This window comes from Hemitrygon akajei, chromosome 24 (genome assembly GCF_048418815.1).
Source record: "Hemitrygon akajei chromosome 24, sHemAka1.3, whole genome shotgun sequence".
NCBI classification, from domain to species: Eukaryota; Metazoa; Chordata; class Chondrichthyes; order Myliobatiformes; family Dasyatidae; genus Hemitrygon; species Hemitrygon akajei.
The window spans coordinates 12,446,804-12,464,741 of NC_133147.1; positions in this window are offsets into that span (position 1 = coordinate 12,446,804).

Genomic DNA, 17,938 nt, shown 5'->3' on the forward strand with positions numbered 1-17,938 from the left:
CAGGTGGGTGGGAAAGGTCGAGGGCTGGAGAGGAAGGAATCTGATTGGAGAGGAGAGTGGGCTATAGGAGAAAGGGAAGAAGGAGGGGACCCAGGGGGAGGTGATAAATGGTAAAAGATCAGAGTGGGGAATAGAGGAGGTGGAGAAAGGAAATATTTTTACTGGAACGAGATATTGATGTTCATGTCATCAGGTTGGAGTCTACCCAGATGGAATATAAGGTGTTACTCCTCCATCCTGAGGGTGGCCTCATCTTGGAACAAGAGGAGTCCGTGGTACGACATGCCGGAACAGGAATGGGAATGGGAATTAAAACGTTCGGCCACCAGGATGTCCCACTGCGGCGGAGGGCGAAGCAGTCCCCCAATTTACCTCGGGTCTCATCAACATAGAGGAGGCCACATCGGGAGCACCCACACGCGATAGACGATCCCAGCGATTTGGCGAAGTCGGTAAGGATTTCGTAGGTTCTCCCTGTGACCACATCAGCTCCTCCAGGTGCCCTGGTTTCCTCCCAACTTCCGGAGGCGTGCAGGTTAGGGTCAGTGAGTCGTGGGTGTGCTACGTTGGCGCGGGGAGTGTGGAGACCCTTGCGGGATGCCCCCAGCACACCCTCAGACTAAGTCGGTTGTTGACGCAAACAACGCGATTCACTGTGTGCTTTGATGTTTTGATGTACGTGACAAATAAAACCAACCGACATAGATAATGGATTTGTTTACATGATATTCTTATTGCTGCTGGAGGAAGATTATATTGCTTTACAGCCCTTCTCCGTACTAACCAGAGCAATGCAACACAGAATGCTGGAGGAACTCAGCAGGTCAGGCAGCATCTATGGGGAAGAATAAGCAGTCGGCATTTCGGGCCGAGACCCTTCATCAGGACTGGAAAGGAAGGGGGAAGGGAGACGAGTGTGTTGTCCTGGTTTTCCAGCATCTGCACAATCTCTTGTGCTTATCAGTAATAAACATTTGTGAACGCTCCTGAATGGTGAAAATCTCCATGCAGTCATAGAGTAATAAATAAAAACATAACAGGGCAATATGTTTGCAATGAAAAACAATTGATGTGAAGTTTTAAGTCACAAGCTCTGAGCAGAAGTAGGGCAACAGCGCCTCTCTTGGGCAGAGAGTGTATCGCACCAAGGTAGAGCTGCAAACGAGAGAGAATCTGCAGATGCTGGAAATCCAAGCAACACACACAAAATGCTGGAGGAACTCAACAGGCCAGGCAGCATCTGTGGAAAAGAGTGCATTCAACGTTTCCTTCAGCAGGACTGGAAAGGCAGAATTAAAAAGTGGGGTGGAGTGCAAGGAGGACAAGCTGGAAGGTGATGGGTGAAGCCGGGTGGGTGGGAGAGGTCAAGGGCTGGAGAGGAAGGAAGCTGATAGGAGAGGAGAGTGGACCACAGGAGAAAAGGAAGAAGGAGGGACCCTAGGGCAAGATGAGAGGCCGGTGAAGAGAAGGGTTGAGAGGCCAGAGTGGGGAATAGAAGAAGAGAGGAGGAGGAGGGTGAAAGGTTACCAGAAGGAGAAATCAACGTGCATGCCACTAGGTTGGAGGCCAGGTTGAAGGCTGCCTAGATGGAAAATGAGGTGTTGCTCTTCCTCACCGAGAGTGGCATCATCATAGCAGAGGAGGCCACGGACTGAAATGTCAAAATAGGAATGGAGTGAGGAATTAAAATGGTTGGCCACAATTTTGAAGAACACTCTGATTGGAGCGGCTTTTCGATTCCTCTCCTGAAATCTCCAGCTGTGACCTGTTTCTCTCATCTTTCTCGAGCATTTGTAATATTTTCCTTTAAAAATTGCTGAGTTGTACAGATGACAAGTGAAGCATTCAATAATGACTCTGCGTCTGTCCCTACAGATGCTGCCCGACCTGCTGAGAATTGCCTTCAGTTTTACTAATAAGTGAGGCTCTTTATTATTGTTATAAAATAAGGTAGGTGGCCATAGGCAACTGTTAACATTCATTGATGTTGTCTAAAATTAATCTTAATAGTTACCACATAAAATAAGAACAGATGGGAGAAGAGGAATATGACATAACAAGCAGGTCCATCAACCTCACCAGGCTGATGCGCACATCTATACTAATGATATTTACTCTTCTATTCTTTGATGAACAAAATACCTTTCTAGATGCCTCTTAAAAGTTGTGAGAGTATCAGGCAGATTCCAATTGGTCACTCAGTAACTTTTGAAACCTTTTTAGACATGCGTATCATAACTAAAAGAGGGAGGGAAAAAGGAGACTGAAGCAATCTAGCTCTTCTGGCCAGTAGCTACCGGCAAGCACTGACAAGGGAAAATCTGCAGATGCTGGAAATCTGAGCAACTCTCACAAAATTCTGGAGGAACTCAGCAGGCCAGGCAGCATCTGTGGAAAAGAGTGCAGTCTTTCCAGCAAGCATTAACAATCAGTATTGTCTGGCTACTCTTTCAAATAGAGAAGGAGAGTGTGAGAAAGATGTGGAATGATGGAACAGCAGTGTGAAGAGATTTATTACGCTGACAGTTCATTATTGCAGACACTGTTTAATTGCTCGCTGTCGCAGGTAAAACATATTTTACACTTCATATTAGTGTCAGAGACAACTTTGTTAAACATCAAAGGTTGAACAGTTTATTTTGGCCATTCATTCATTTCTAATTTTTCTGTTAAATACACAATTTATGAATTGTATATTGTGAAAATTGTAAAAATGTGCAAATATTGGAAGTTTAAAGCAAAAACAAAAATTGCTGGAAACGCTCAGCATTTTTAAAGAGAAACAGAGCTGATGAATCGGATTGAAGACTTTTTGCCAGAATATGTAGATATACTCTGACAAAAGTCTTCAACCTGGAAGTTTAATTTTATTTCTTTTCCACTGAGTGCTGTCTGACCTGATGTGTGCCCACAGCATTTCTGACTTGCTTCTTGTTTCAGACTTCCAGCATCAGAAGTAGAGCGGCAGCGCCTCTCCTGGTCAGCGAGTGTATCACATCAAGAGAGTGTATCACATCAGAAATAGAGCAACAGCGCCTCTCCTGGGCAGAGAATATATCACACCTCACAGTGGATTTAAAATGGAAATTGCCCAGTAAAACTGAAAGTTAATCATTGCCGCATTATAAGACTTACTGTTTGCTGAGCAATTTATCTAATTTACTATGAAAGTAATTAAATGAATTAACTCTGATAGAGAGAGCAGGTCAACATAAATTCCTCTGATTCTTTTAAAAGCTATGTCATCTTAAAGCAGTCACAAATGTTATTCTATGTGCACGGTTATGTAAACTGGATTAATACTGTCACAAGTCATTCCTAAATCCGTTTCAGAGTACGGCCAATGCTCCTTGCTGTCTGAAGGCAGATCTTGGAGCTCCATGATGAAATGCTGGAGCAGACTCAATGGGCCAAGTGGCCCAGTTCTGTTCCTTTATCTTTTGGTCTTAACTCGTCACCTAATCAGCTTGAAGTAAATAAGTTAGAGGGTAAGTGCCCAATAGCACTTACATGCACAGTGATGAAATATTTCAGAATCAGAATCAGGTTTATTATCACCAGCATGTGACATGAAATTTGTTAACTTAGCAGCAGCAGTTCAATGCCACACATAATCTAGCAGAGAGAGAGAAAATAATAATAATAAATAAAATAAAACATAATAATAAACAAGTAAATCAATGACGCATATTGAATAGATTATTTTAAAATGTGCAAAAATAGAAATGCTGTGTATTAAAAAAAAGTAAGGTAGTGTCCAAAGCTTCAAAGTCCATTTAGGAATCGGATGGCAGAGGGGAAGAAGCTGTTCCTGAATCGTTGAGTGTGTGCCTTCAGGCTTCTGTACCTCCTACCTGATGGTAACAGTGAGAAAAGGGCATGCCCTGGGTGCTGGAGGTCCTTAATAATGGACGCTGCCTTTCTGAGACACCGCTCCCTAAAGATGTCCTGGATACTTTGTGGGCAAGTACCCAAGATAGAGCTGACTAGATTTACAACCTTCTGCAGCTTCTTTCGGTCCTGTGCAGTAGCCCCTCCATACCAGATAGTGATGCAGCCTGCATCACTGACTTTTGAGAGGTTGGTGATGAAACGTATCAACTCCTGCCTGAGAAGTGACCTGGATCCACTCCAATTTGCCTGTCGGAGCAACAGGTCCACAGCAGACACCATCTCAACCCAGGAACACCTGGACAGCAAAAATCAGGATGCTCTTTATCGACTACAGCTCAGCAGTCAGTAACATCAACCCCTCAAAACAAATCAATAAGCTCCAAGACCTGGGCCTCAAAACCACCTTGTGCAATTGGATCCTGGATTTCCTCACTTGCAGACCCCAGTCAGTTCGGATTGGCAACAGCATCCCCTCCACAATCTCCCTCAGCACAGGAGCACCACAAAGCTGTGTGCTTATCCCCCTGCTCTACTCGTTTCACACCTATGACTGCGTGGCTAAGCACAGCTCCATTGCTATACTCCAGTTTGCTGACAACACCAGTGTCGTGGGCCAAAACAATGTGGTGAGAGGAATCAGTATGCAGGAGGGAGATTGAAAATCTGGCGGAGACGTGCCACAACGACAATGTCAACAAGACTAAGGAGCTGATTACTGACTTCAGGGGGAGCAAACCAGGGTCCTCGTCGGGGGAACAGAGGTGGAGAGGGGCAGCAAACTTAAATTCCTTGGTATTATTATTTCAGAGGATCTGTTCTGGGCTCGGCATGTAAGTGCACTTATGAAGAAAGCACAGCAGCAGCTCGACTTCCTTAGAAGTTTATGAAGTTTCAGCATGACATTTAAAACTATGACAAACTTCTGTAGATGTGTGGTGGAGAGTGTATTGACTGGTTGCATCTCATCCTGGTATGGAAACATCGACATCCTTGAATGGAAATCCCAGCAAAAACCATTATAGTCCATCATAGATTTTTTTAAAAATCCTCACCATTATTGAGAAGGTCTACACAGAGTACTGTTGAAGAAAAAAAGCATCTACCATCAAAGGCATCCCACCACCCAGGGCATCCTCTCTTCTCACTGCTGCCATCAGGAAGAAGGTACAGGAGCCTCAGGACTCACATCAGCAGGTTCAGGAACAGTTATTACCCCTCAACCATCAGGTTCTTGAACCAAAGGGGTAACTTCACTCACCCCATCACTGAAGTGTTCCCACAACTCATAGGCTCACTTTCGAAGATCCTCCATCTCATATTCTTGATATGTATTGCTTATTTATTTATCATTCATTCTCTTTTGTACTTGCTCAGTTTGTTGTCTTTTGCACGTTGATCGTTTGTCCATCCTGTTGGGTGCGGTCTTTCATTAATTCTATTATGTTTCTTGTATTTACTGTGCATGCCTGCAAGAAAACAAATCTCAGAGTTTTATATGGTGGCATATACACCACTGTGCAAAAGTCTTAGGCACCCTAACTGTATCTGTTTGCTTAATAGTTGCACAGTACTGTAGTGTTTTTATATATTGCACTGTACTGATGCTGCAAAGACACATTTCATGACCTCTGCGAGTGATGATAAAGCTGATTCTGATATGGGTCTCTATTGTGGGCTGAGAGTGGGAACGGGGCAGGAAGAGGGGAATTGTGGTTGGGAGAGGGGAGGGAGCAGGAAGCACCAGGGAGACACTCTGTGATAATCAATAAACCAATTGTTTGGGATCAAATGACCTTGCCCAGTATCTCAGGGCTGGGTGTGTCTGCACGCACACCACACCACCCCCCACCCCCCAGCCTCCAGCACTCCTTCTCTGCCAGCTGTCCCACACCCATCCCACCCTCACCATTCCCAACATCCTTTGATCCCAGCACATTTATCAACTCATTCTCTGCTTCATGTTGACAAATACAGTACCGTGCAAAAGTCTTAGGCACTCTAGATTAAAAAAATAGATACGTATGAGCCCAAGAGTCTTACACAGTACTATATATAGTTTGGTAATAAGTTTTGGTTGTACTTTGAAACAGTGCTTGTAAAGGAAGCCGTTACTCCTCACTGCTTTTGTTTTTTTAGATTTAGTCTGTTATAGTTTTAGCCACACACTACCATCATCTACTGTGTTTTTGAACCGGGTGTAAACTCCAAACAGGATACAGGTGGATATAAATTTTATAGATGCATCATTCTGAGAGTACAGAGTGTTGTCAATACAAAAGTCCTTCAAAGAACTATTGTGCTTAGCAAAATAACACAAAGCACTTTCTCACTCTAGAATTTGCATGTGTGATTTTCCTGGTGTCTACTGGAATTTTACAAAGATCTTGTGACTGGTCTTGTGTTCCTACACAAAGTGGAAAGCATGGTTTGCAAGGGGAGGGAAATAACTGGTCACGAACTGCAGTTTTTTCCGCTATGTTTCATAACCTAAATGCCCTTGAGACTCAGAATCTGAATCAAATCTGTTATCACTGATTCATTATTAATAGCAATTGTTAATTAAAATGAAAAATTCTAGCTATGTAAAATCCTTCAAAAGGTAGTGGATTCAGCCCAGTACATCACGGGTAAAACCCTCCCAACCAACTGAGCAAATCTACATGTGACATTGCCATAGGAAACCACATCCATCCTCAGAGATCCCCACCACCCAGGCCATGCTCTTTGCTCACTGCTGCCATCAGGTAGAAGGTACAGGAGCCTCAGGACTCACACCACCAGGTTCAAGAACAGTTACTACCCCTCAACCATCCAGCTCTTGAACGAGGTGGGATAACTACACTCATTTGAGGACTCTGTTATATTGTTATTCCATGCTCGTTGTTTACTGCTGTTTCTGCATCTGCACAGCTTATAGTTCCTGATGATCGCAGTTTACAGTTACGGCTCCATAGCTTTGCTGAGTATGCCCACAGAAAAAGAATCTCAGTGTTGTACGTGGTGACATGTATGCACTCTGGTAATACATTTTATTTTGAACTTTGGGAATTCATGGTATTTGTTTTTATATTTTATTTTGGAGACGCAGCGCGGACCGGCACTTCTGAGGCGCACTGCCCAACAATCACCTGCTTAACCCTAGACTAATCACTGAACAATTTACAATGACCGATTAACCTGCCAACCAGTAAGTCTCTGGGCACCATCATGGGTACTAGCCTCTATAGCGTCCAGGGCATCTTCAAGGACCGATGCCTCAAAGAGGTTGCATCCATCATGAAGGAGCCCCATCACACAGGACATGTCTTGTTCTCATTGCCACCATCAGGGAGAAGGTTCAGTAGCCTGAAGGCACAGAGTCATTGATTCAGAAACAGCTTCCTCCCCTCTTCCATCAGTCTCTGAGCCCTTGAACACTACCTCATGACTTTTTTTGCACTACTTATTTAATTTAACTTTTTAATATGCATTATATGTACTTCTTACAGTAAATTACAGTTTTTAATATTTCTATTACAATGTACTACTGCATAACATAACCACAAATTTCATGACGTGTGCCGGTGATATTAGATCTGATTCTGATTCTGAAACCGGATCACCCGGAGGTGTTACGAACCCCGTAACTGGGTGTCTTACCAGCAAAGATAGGAGTAGCCGTTGGAGTCTGGTGATACTATTTTTAACAGTATTTATTAGTAAAAATACATGAAAATAATATCAATGCAAATATACAGATAATATACGTCATCAATACTAAGCCTAAAAGTGCGGGTATAATAATAATCAATAAGAAATAAGCTCTATCATTGTCTAGGGGATAATGAATTGTCTGATGGGAATATACAGTTCAGTTCAGTTCATACAGGCTGCAGCCGTTGTTGATCGCTGTGTTGCAATTGTTGGAGGGAGAGAGAGAAAGAGAAAAACTTCCCGACTTTCCTTGTTCCGATCTTGATCCGTATCCGTCCTTTAGCTAGACCGTTCCGTGGAGGACTCGCCACCCAGGCAAGGATGGACACACACATAAGCCCCCCACCGGTCTCGTACATTTCTCCTGGTGTGTCTGAGGGGTGTTCCCCAGACCCGACTTTTATCCTCACTCACGGGGTCTCAGATGTCAATCAGGTTGGGATGATGCAATCCCTCAACCAGACCACTCTGGCTGTCCCCTGAGGGGTTTCAATGAATAGTACAGTACTCAATACACAATTCCTTCTCCAAGAGACAATAGCAGTAATCAGAGGTTCCGTTCCGCTTTTGTTAGGAGACATTCCACCTTGTTGTGTATTCTGCGTTGTCTATAACAACTGCCTTTGCTGTGATCCTGCGTCTCTCTCTCTCATTACTGACATGATGTGTATCTCTCTCATTTCCTGGGTATCAGACCCGAAATAATAGCGATTTTGCGATTCTCAAAAAGGTGGGAGCGACTTTGCACCCCTCGGCCCATCAGAGTTGCTCCACATTCGTAACAGAGGATACACACGCGTTCACGGGGAGGGCGTGCAAACTCCCTACAGAGGCCGCGGGAATTGAACCCCAAACTCTGACGGTACAAGCTAAAACAGCATTGCTACCGCAGCACTCTGTTATTACTTGTTATCAGAACTCACTCCAGAATGCGGCAGGAAACCAAGGCAGACGCGGGAAGGACGGACAAACTCCTTACGGAGTACCTCAGAACTGAACTCCGAGCTCCGCTGTCCCAAGCTGTGGAAGTGTCGCGTTAACTACTGCGCGATCATGGAGTTGACTCCTTCTGCGGAAGCACAGACGTAACTATGACTGACAAAAATAATTAACGGTGCAAAGGAAAGGAATCGTGTAGTAGAGTTCATGGATCGGGGAACGTTCAGAAATTTGATGGTGGAGGGGGGAGAAGTTGCTTCTGAGCTAATTAGTGTTGATCTGTGACACTGTACTATCAAGAACCTATCAATCTCTGCTTTAAATGTACCCGATGACTTAGCCTCCACAACTGTCTGTAGGAATGAATTGCGCAGGTACACCACCTCTGACTAAAGGAATTCCTCCTCACCTCTGCTTTAAAGAGACGACCTTCTATTCTGAGGCAGTGCCCTCTGGTCCGAGACAATCCCACTGTTGGAAACACCTTCTCCGCATCCACCCTACCTAGGGCTAGAGAGAGACTGTTGAACGGTTGGATGGACAATAGTTTTTGAGGGACTCTAGATCATGGTATCTTGGGGGGGGCTTTGCTGTTGCTTGCATGGTGGGTGGGTGGGGTTGATGTTTTGGCTGAGGCAGGTGGAGGAAGGGGAGGGGGGCTTTGGGGTTTTAATGCTTTCCTGTCATTCATTCTGTTTCGTGGATGTCTGCAGAGGATAAGAATAGATAGATAGATAGATAGATAGATACTTTATTCATCCCCATGGGGAAAATTCAACTTTTTTCCAATGTCCCATACACTTGTTGTAGCATAACTAATTACATACAATACTTAACTCAGTAAAAAAATATTATATGCGTCTAAATCACTATCTCAAAAAGCATTAATAATAGCTTTTAAAAATATTAGGTTGTATATTGTATATATTCTCTGATATTAAATAGAACGATTGAATCATTGAAATCCTGGTGAAGGGTCTCCCTCTAAAATGTTGAGTATTTCTCTTTCTCCATAGATGCTGCCTGACCTGCTGTGCTCCTCCAGCACCCAGAGGAAACGCACGTACACATGGGAAGAACGCGCAAACTCGCTCACTGAGGACACTGGAATTGAACTCCGATACTCTGAGCAGTAATGGCATCGCGCTAACCACTCCACTACCATGGCTGCAGATCTCCAGCATCTGCAGAATCTCTTGTTTTAAAAAGCGAGGAGATGACTTTGTGCTACAATATGTACATAAAGCGATTTGGTTGGCATAAACTTCTTGTCCCGGGAAAACCGTTGAACAAAGGCGTGAACCTGACGATTGTTGGCAGAAATTTAGATGGTGACAAGAGGGCGTACAGGAGCGTGACATATCAGCTAGTTGAGTGGTGTCACAGCAACAACCTTGCGTTCAACGTCAGTAAGACCAAAGAACTGATGGTGGACTTCAGAAAGGGTGAGATGAGGGACCACATACCAGTCCTCATAGGGGGATCAGAAGTGGAAAGAGTGAGCAATTCCAAGTTCTCGGGTGTCAAAATCTCTGAGGATCTAACCTGGACCCAATATGTTGATGCAGCAACAAAGAAGGCACGACAGGAGCTATATTTCATTAGGAGTTTGAGAAGATTAGTTATTGCACAAAAGACACTCGTAAATTTCCACAGGTGTACCGTGGAGAGCATTCTAACTGGCTGCATCACCGTCTGGTAAAGGGGAGGGGCGCTATTGCACAGGATTGAAATCAACTGGGGCGAGTGGTAAAATTAGTCAGCTATATCATGGCCACTGGGCTTCATAGTGTCCACATCATCTTCAAGGAGCAATGCCTCAAAAAGGCGGCATCCATCATTAAAGACCTCCACCACCCAGGTCAAGCCCTCTTCTCGTTGCTACCATCAGGGAGGAGGTACAGGAGCCTTGACGACACACATTCAACGATTCAGGAACAGCATCTTCCCCTCCGCCATCTGATTTCTGAATGGACTTTGAACCAATTAACACTACTTCGCTACTTTTTATTTATTCCTATTTTTGCACTACTTATTTAACATATATATATTTAATGTAATTCACAGTGTTTTTCTCTATTATCATGTATCATTTACATAACATTTACATTGTATTAGGTATTATAAGTAATCTAGAGATGATTTAAAGTATACAGGAGGCGGTGCGCAGGTTATATGCAAATACTATGCCATTTTATATAAGGGATTTGAGCATCCACATTTTTGGGTATCTGTGGGAGGTCCCGGAACCAATCCCTCGCGGATAAGGAGGGCTGACTGTATTGCATTGTACTGCTGCCGCAAAGACAACAAATTTCATGACATATTCTGGTGATACTAAACCTGATTCTGATTTGAACGTCAACTTTCAACAAACACGGGTGCCCTCTATTGACTATTCAGGGTAAACGTCCCCAGACAAAACAAACTTTCCCTTCAGATTCCTGGAACAGACTGACACATGCCGGGTAAAATATTTAATTCTCCGGCTTAGTCTTCAACAGTGAGTTCCACTGCAGAGCCATTATCAGATTCAGGTTTAATATCAATGGCATATATTGTCAAGTTTGTTGTTATGCAGCAGCAGTACAATGCAATACATAATAATAACAACAGTAAAATACAGTAAATACACACAATACCTATAAAAAGTATTCACCAGCTTGGAAGTTTTCATGTTTTATTGTTTTACACCATTGAATCACAGTGACTTTGATACTAATCAACAGAAAAAGACTCTTTCGTGTCAAAGTAAAAAACAGGTCTCTACAAAGTCCTGACGAAGGGTCTCGGCCCGAAACGTCGACAGCGCTTCTCCCTATAGATGCTGCCTGGCCTGCTGTGTTCCACCAGCATTTTGAGTGTGTTGTTTGAATTTCCAGCATCTGCAGATTTCCTTGTGTTAGCTCTCTACAAAGTGATCTAAATTAATTACAAATATAAAGCACAAAAATAATTTATTGCATAAGCATTCACCCTCTTCAAATCAGTATTTAGCAGATGCACCTTTGGCAGCAATTACAGCCTCGAGTCTGTGTGGATAGGTCTCCATCAGCTTTGCACATCTGGACACTGCAATGTTTTCCTATTCCTCTTAACAAAACTGCCCAAGCTCTGTCAGATTGCATGGGAATCATGAGTGAACAGCCCTTCTCAAATCCAGCCACAAATTCTCAATTGGATTGAGGTCTGGACTCTGACTACCCACTCCAGGGCATTAAATTTGTTGTTTATAAGCCATTCCTGTGTAGCTTTGGCTTTATGCTTGGGGTCATTGTCTTGCTGGAAAACAAATCTTCTCCAAGTTACAGTTCTCTTGCAGACTGCACCAGGTTTTCTTCCAGGATTTCCCTGTATTTTGCTGCATTCATTTTACCCTCTACCTTCACAAGCCTTCCAGGGCCTGCTGCAGTGAAGCATCCCCACAGCGTGATGCAGCCACCACCATGCTTCACGGTAGGGGTGGTGTGTTTTTGATGATATGTGGTGTTGGCTTATGCCAAACATAGCATTCAGTCTGATGGCCAAGAAGCTCAATTTTAGTTTCATCAGACCATAGAACCTTCTTCCAGCTGACTTCAGAGTCTCCCACATGCCTTCTGGCAAACTCTAGCCAAGCTTACATGTGAGTTCTTTCAACAGTGTCTTTCTCTTTGCCACTCTACCATCTCGGCCACTGAAGCTTGTGACTCCTCCAGAGCTGTCATCGGTCTCCTGGAGGCCTCCTTTCTTCCACAGTCACGCTGTTTTTGAGGACACCCTGCTCTAAGCAGATTTATAACTGTGCCATATTCTTTCCATTTCTTGATGATTGACTCAACTGTATTCAGTAACTTAGAAACTTCTTTTTCCTGTGTCCATCTCCTGACTTGTGCTTTTCAACAGCCTTTTTGTGGAGTTGGTTGGAGTGTTCTTTTGTCTTCGTGGTGTAGTTTTGGCCAGGATACTGACTCACCAGCAGTTGGACCTTCCAGATCCAGGTGTATTTTTACTACAATCAATTGAAACACCTTGATAGCACACAGGTCTCCAAAAACAGATCTCCATTTAACTAATTATGTGACTTCTAAAATCAATTGGCTGCACCAGTGATGATTTAGTGTGTCATATTAAAGGAGGTGAACACATTTTATAGGGGGGGGGGGGGGGGGGGGTGTGTGTGTGTGTGTGTGTGTGTGTGTGTGTGTGTGTGTGTGTGTGTGTGTGTGTGTGTGTGTGTGTGTGTGTGTGTGTATACATACATACACTGTACATATATACAGTGCCTATAAAAAGTATTCACCCCCTTTAATATATGTATGTCTGTCTAGGTATCATATTCAATGCAGACGTTGGTGACCATGGTTTTCCATACAGATGTATCCCTCGTGCTTTGGATGACTTCCATGTCCTCGATGTGTAGCCACTTAGCTCGGCTTTATGTACTTAAGCCGAGGTCTTCCTCTAGGTTTGCTCCCCTCGATCTTTCCAGAGAGTGTGAGTTTTTCTCGTTCATCTTTCTGCATGATGTGTCCTAGGAATCTGAATTGTCTTTCTCTTATTGTTGGTATGAGTGATCTAACAGCTTGGGCTCTTCTGAGAACTTCTTCATTTGATGTGTGTGTGGTCCATGGTATTTTTAACATTCTCCTGTAGAACCATAATTCAGCTGCTTCTCGTCTCTTTTCCATTGCTGGGGAAATGGTCCAGCATTCACTTCGACAAGTCAGGATAGAGTAAATGTGGCACTGCAGTATTCTGTTTTTAGTGTACATGCTCATCTTTCTGTCTGTTAATATGGTCTTCATTTTCTGGAAAGCTTCTTTCGCCATTGCTGTTCTATATTTGATATCTGTGTCACACCTGTCATCACTTGTTATTTTGGCTGCCAAGATATCTGAATTTGTTGACTTGTTTGATGTCTGTATTTCCGATCTTCATCACACATTGTGGGATGTTTATCTTTCTGGAGGTGACCATGCTTTCTGTCTTCTTGGCGTTGATTGAGAGGCCTCTGCGATTACTTTCTGCTGCCACTATAGTGAGTAGTTCTTGAAGTTTTGTTTCTGAGTCAGCTAGTAGTACAATGTCATCAGCATATCTGATGTTATTTATATTATTGCCTCCAATTGTGAGTCCTTTGACGTCTTTGATACTTCTCAAGATGTTTTCACTATACAGGTTGAATAAGTCGGGTGAAAAGACACAACCCTGCCTGACTCCTCTCAGGATATTCACATACTCACTCAATAGACAATAGACAATAGACAATAGGTGCAGAAGTAGACCATTCGGCCCTTCGAGCCTGCACCGCCATTCTGAGATCATGGCTGATCATCTACTATCAATACCACTCATTCTCCTTCTATTCTGATGGACGCTGTCTGGTCCCAGTATAAGTTTCTTGAGAAACGTTTATCTTTCCCATCTATGTCAAGATCTTGAAGCATTTCCGGGAGATCTTGGTCAAAAGCTTTTGTATAGTCGATGAAACCTAGGTAGATGTCTTTTTGTACCTGGATGGCTCATTCACAGATCCGTAGCATGAAAATTGCATTTCTGGTCCCAGTGTTTTCCACAAAGACGCATTGTTCTTTACTGATTTCTGGTTTTATACAGACTCCTGCTCTCATCATGATTACTCTGAGAAGAATTTTTGCCACGTGAACTCATGAACGTCAGGACTCGCACCACCAGGTTTAGGAACAATTACAACTCTGCTCCTGGGTATGAGGATAAATTACATCCAGCTGTGGAGCATTTGCTTTGGGTAATGAGGTGACCATTAGGTCACCCTTAGGCAAGGTGTGGCACCTGTTAGCCTCCCTACTTGGGTTACAGTGAAGCCACGGAACGGAGGTGGTGGATGAAGCAGAAGGAAAGTTGTGGGTAACGCAGTCGATGGTTCCTGCTTTTCGGGCGCTGAGCAGAAGATCCTTTTAATAGGACAATGGACAGGGTCACCCATCTTGTAAAGACACTGCATCGGAAGCAAGCAAGGGGAAGCTATTTCTTGTATTTCATCCCTAGTACAACCATGGTTAATACACACACAGATGTAAAAGACAACAGCGTAAATGGGGGCCCACTACCAAATTGTGCGGACACCTCGCCCGGTAAAGGATATCACGTAAACAAACGGGTGAGCCCGGATCGTCAAACCACTGCTGCCTGAGGCTGCAAATTGCTATTTGGAATGTATGAACCCTGCACCAAACTAGTAAGCTAGAAAACATAAAAATATATATAAATTAAATAAGTAGCGAGGTAATGTTCATGGGTTTAATGTCCATTTAGAAATCAGATAGCAGAGGGGAAGAAGCTGTTCCGGAATTGTTGAGTGTGTGCTTTCAGGCTCCTGCGCTACCCCTGATGGTGACAATGAGAACGGGGCATGACCTGGGTGATGGGGCTCCTTAGTGATAAAAGATTCCAGCAAACAAATAAAGCTGAACTTCAGAGGATGACCCATTCTCATCAAGATGGATGGATTAATAGATGTCGAAGAGCCATGTTGTTTATTCTTACTTTACTATGCAAAACTTTGACAAACTTCTATAGACGTGTGGTAGCCTGGTATGGAAACACCAATGCTTTTGAATGGAAAATCCAACAAATGGTAGTGGTTTCAGCCCAGTACAGCCCTCCCAACCATTGAGCACATCTACATGAAACACTGTCATAGGAAAGCGGCATCCATCATCCGAGATCCCCACCACCCAGGCTGCTGCCGTCAGTTAGAGGATTCAAGTGCATCAGGACTCACACCACCAGGTTTAAGAACAATTACAACTCTGCAGCCATCAGTGGATGACAGGGGATAACTATACTCACTTGCCCATCCATTGAGATGTTCCCACAGCCACTGATCTCAATCAGGGGCTCTTTATCCCATTATCTCATGTTCTTATTATTTATTGCTATTTATTTATACTTGCATTTGCACAGTTTGTTGTCTCCTGCACTCTGGTTGATCTTATAGTTACTATTCTATAGATTTGCTGAGTATGCCAGCAGGAAAATGAGTCTCAGGATTGTATGTACTTTGATAATAAGATTTACTTTGAACTTTGATCAGCTCATAAATGTTACAATACCGTACAATAATTATATTGTCCAGACAGCTGTGAATAAAGAGCAACACAAAGTGCTGGAGGAACTCAATGTCTTTGGCAGCATCTCTGGATGGAGACGGACACAGCTGTGAAAAAAGTCCATACACCTTCAGAATGGTTTATTGCTCCTGCAGATGTTCTGTACTTCAGAAAGATGAAAAGTAAGATCTCACGGTTGCTCTAGTTTTTTTTAAAACGTTTTCCATTCAGCCCAACACAGTAGTGTAATGGTTAGCACAATGGTTTGCTGTACCAACGACCGGGGTTCAATTCCCGTCACTGCCTGTAAGGAGTTTGTACGTCTCCCCGTGACTACGTGGGTTTCCTCAGGGTGCTCTGGTTTCCTCCCATGTTCTAAAGATCTACCAGTTAGTAGGTTAATAGGTCATTATAAATTGACCTATTGTAAACTAGGCTGGGGCCTAATCTAGGCAGCATGACTCGTATCTCAATAAATAAATACGATAATGTGGTTCTATTTACTTGCATTGTCTTCACTATTAATATTAAATACTCCCTACACAATAGGTAACTCCTGCAAATTGGTTAATTATTCTCCCATGTGCTTAAGTACATTTGGGGTGGTGGGGTGAAGGTGTAAGGCACTCATTCCCTCCACTAGCCTGCAAATGAGACCCTTCTTTGGGACATGTTTACTCTTTTCCATAGATGCTGTCTGGCCTGCTGAGTTCCTCCAGCATTTTGCATGCGCTGCAGAAGATATTGAAGACTGAAAGCAAGTACCACTAAGCTCGAGGATAAATTCTACCCCGCTGATATAATGCAAAAGGACAAAAGGTCAAGCAGTATCTGTGGGGGTAAAGGAATGGTTAGTCTTAAAGCAGGATCACAACCATGCTTTGGCCTCCACAGATGTTTCACCAGCAGCTTAAAATTTGATTTTTAAGAGCAGTCTTCAAAACGTCGAACAGCTCAAAAGTATATTTTATTATCAAAGTGCATATACAACCCTGAGATTCATTTTCCTGTGGAAAATATATAGAATAGCAACTGTAACAGCATCAATGAAAGATCAACCGAAGTACAGAAAACAAACTGTGCAAATACAAATATAAATGAACAGCAATAAATAAGAACATGAGATGAGATCATTGGTTGTGGGAACATCTCAATGGGTGGGCAACTAAATAGAGTTATCCAGCTTTGTCCTGATGGCTGCAGGATTCTGTTCTTGAACCTGGTGGTGCAAGTCCTGAGGCTCTTGTGACTTCTCCCTGATGGCAGCAACAAGGAAGGTCTGGGTGGTGGATGGTGCTTTCCTACAAGCTTCGTGTAGACGTGCTGGGAGGCCTTTACCAGTGATGTACCAGGATGAATCCACTACCCTTTGTAGGCTTCTCCAGTCAAGGGCATTGGGGTTACTACAGCAGGTCATGAAGCAGCCAGTCATACTCTCCATCATGCATCGATAGTTTTGTGTCATACCGAAGCTTTGAAACTTCGCAAAGCGGCGCTGCCGTGCTTCCATTCCAGAGGCTTGCAATTTCCCCTCAAGAACATAAGATTGGCCATCAAGCCTAACCCAGCATTAAATATAAACATGGCTGACCTCAATTTCTTCCCTGTCCCATTTCTTCAAATGGCAATGTAACATATTTCACTCACTTCTAGTAATTCAGCTTCCATCATTTCCAGGACAGAGAATTCCAGACTCTCGGTAAAAACCCTGGGCCAGTGTCCCCTTTGGCTCTATTAGGCTAGTTTGATGGTGCAAAACGGTAAACACTATTGGTGTAGAATCAAGTGAATTCAATGACAAAAATACCCCAGAAGTACCAGCTGGTGCTCCATAAGCAACAGCATATCCGCCCTTTGGTTGTCAAACAATTTTTATTAATAGAAAGCTGCAGGCTTCAGGTCTGTAGATTAACCTTTGTTCTGAATTTTGTTGCTTGCTTTTATTGTTTGCATGGCTTCCGCCTCCCAAACTCTACACATTGGGTGTTGCATTTTTTTAAATGAAGTTCTTTTCTGGGTGCCTATAAGCATACAGACCTTAAGGTTGTACAGATACATTAATGTACTGTGAACTGCTCAACCTGTGACTGCAAGAAACTACATTCTCCAATCCCTGGATGGTGTCTATACTAGAGTAGTCAGAGGCTTTTCCCCAGGGCTCAAATAGCTTGAACAGGAGGGCACAGGTTTAGGGTGCTTGGAAGTAGGTACAGAGATGTTGGGTAAGTGTTTTTTTTAAAGTAAGGCAGAGTGGTGATTGCATGATATGGGCTGCCAGCAACAGTGGTTGAGGCAGATATAATAGGGTCTTTTAAGAGCCTGCACTGGTATATAGAGCT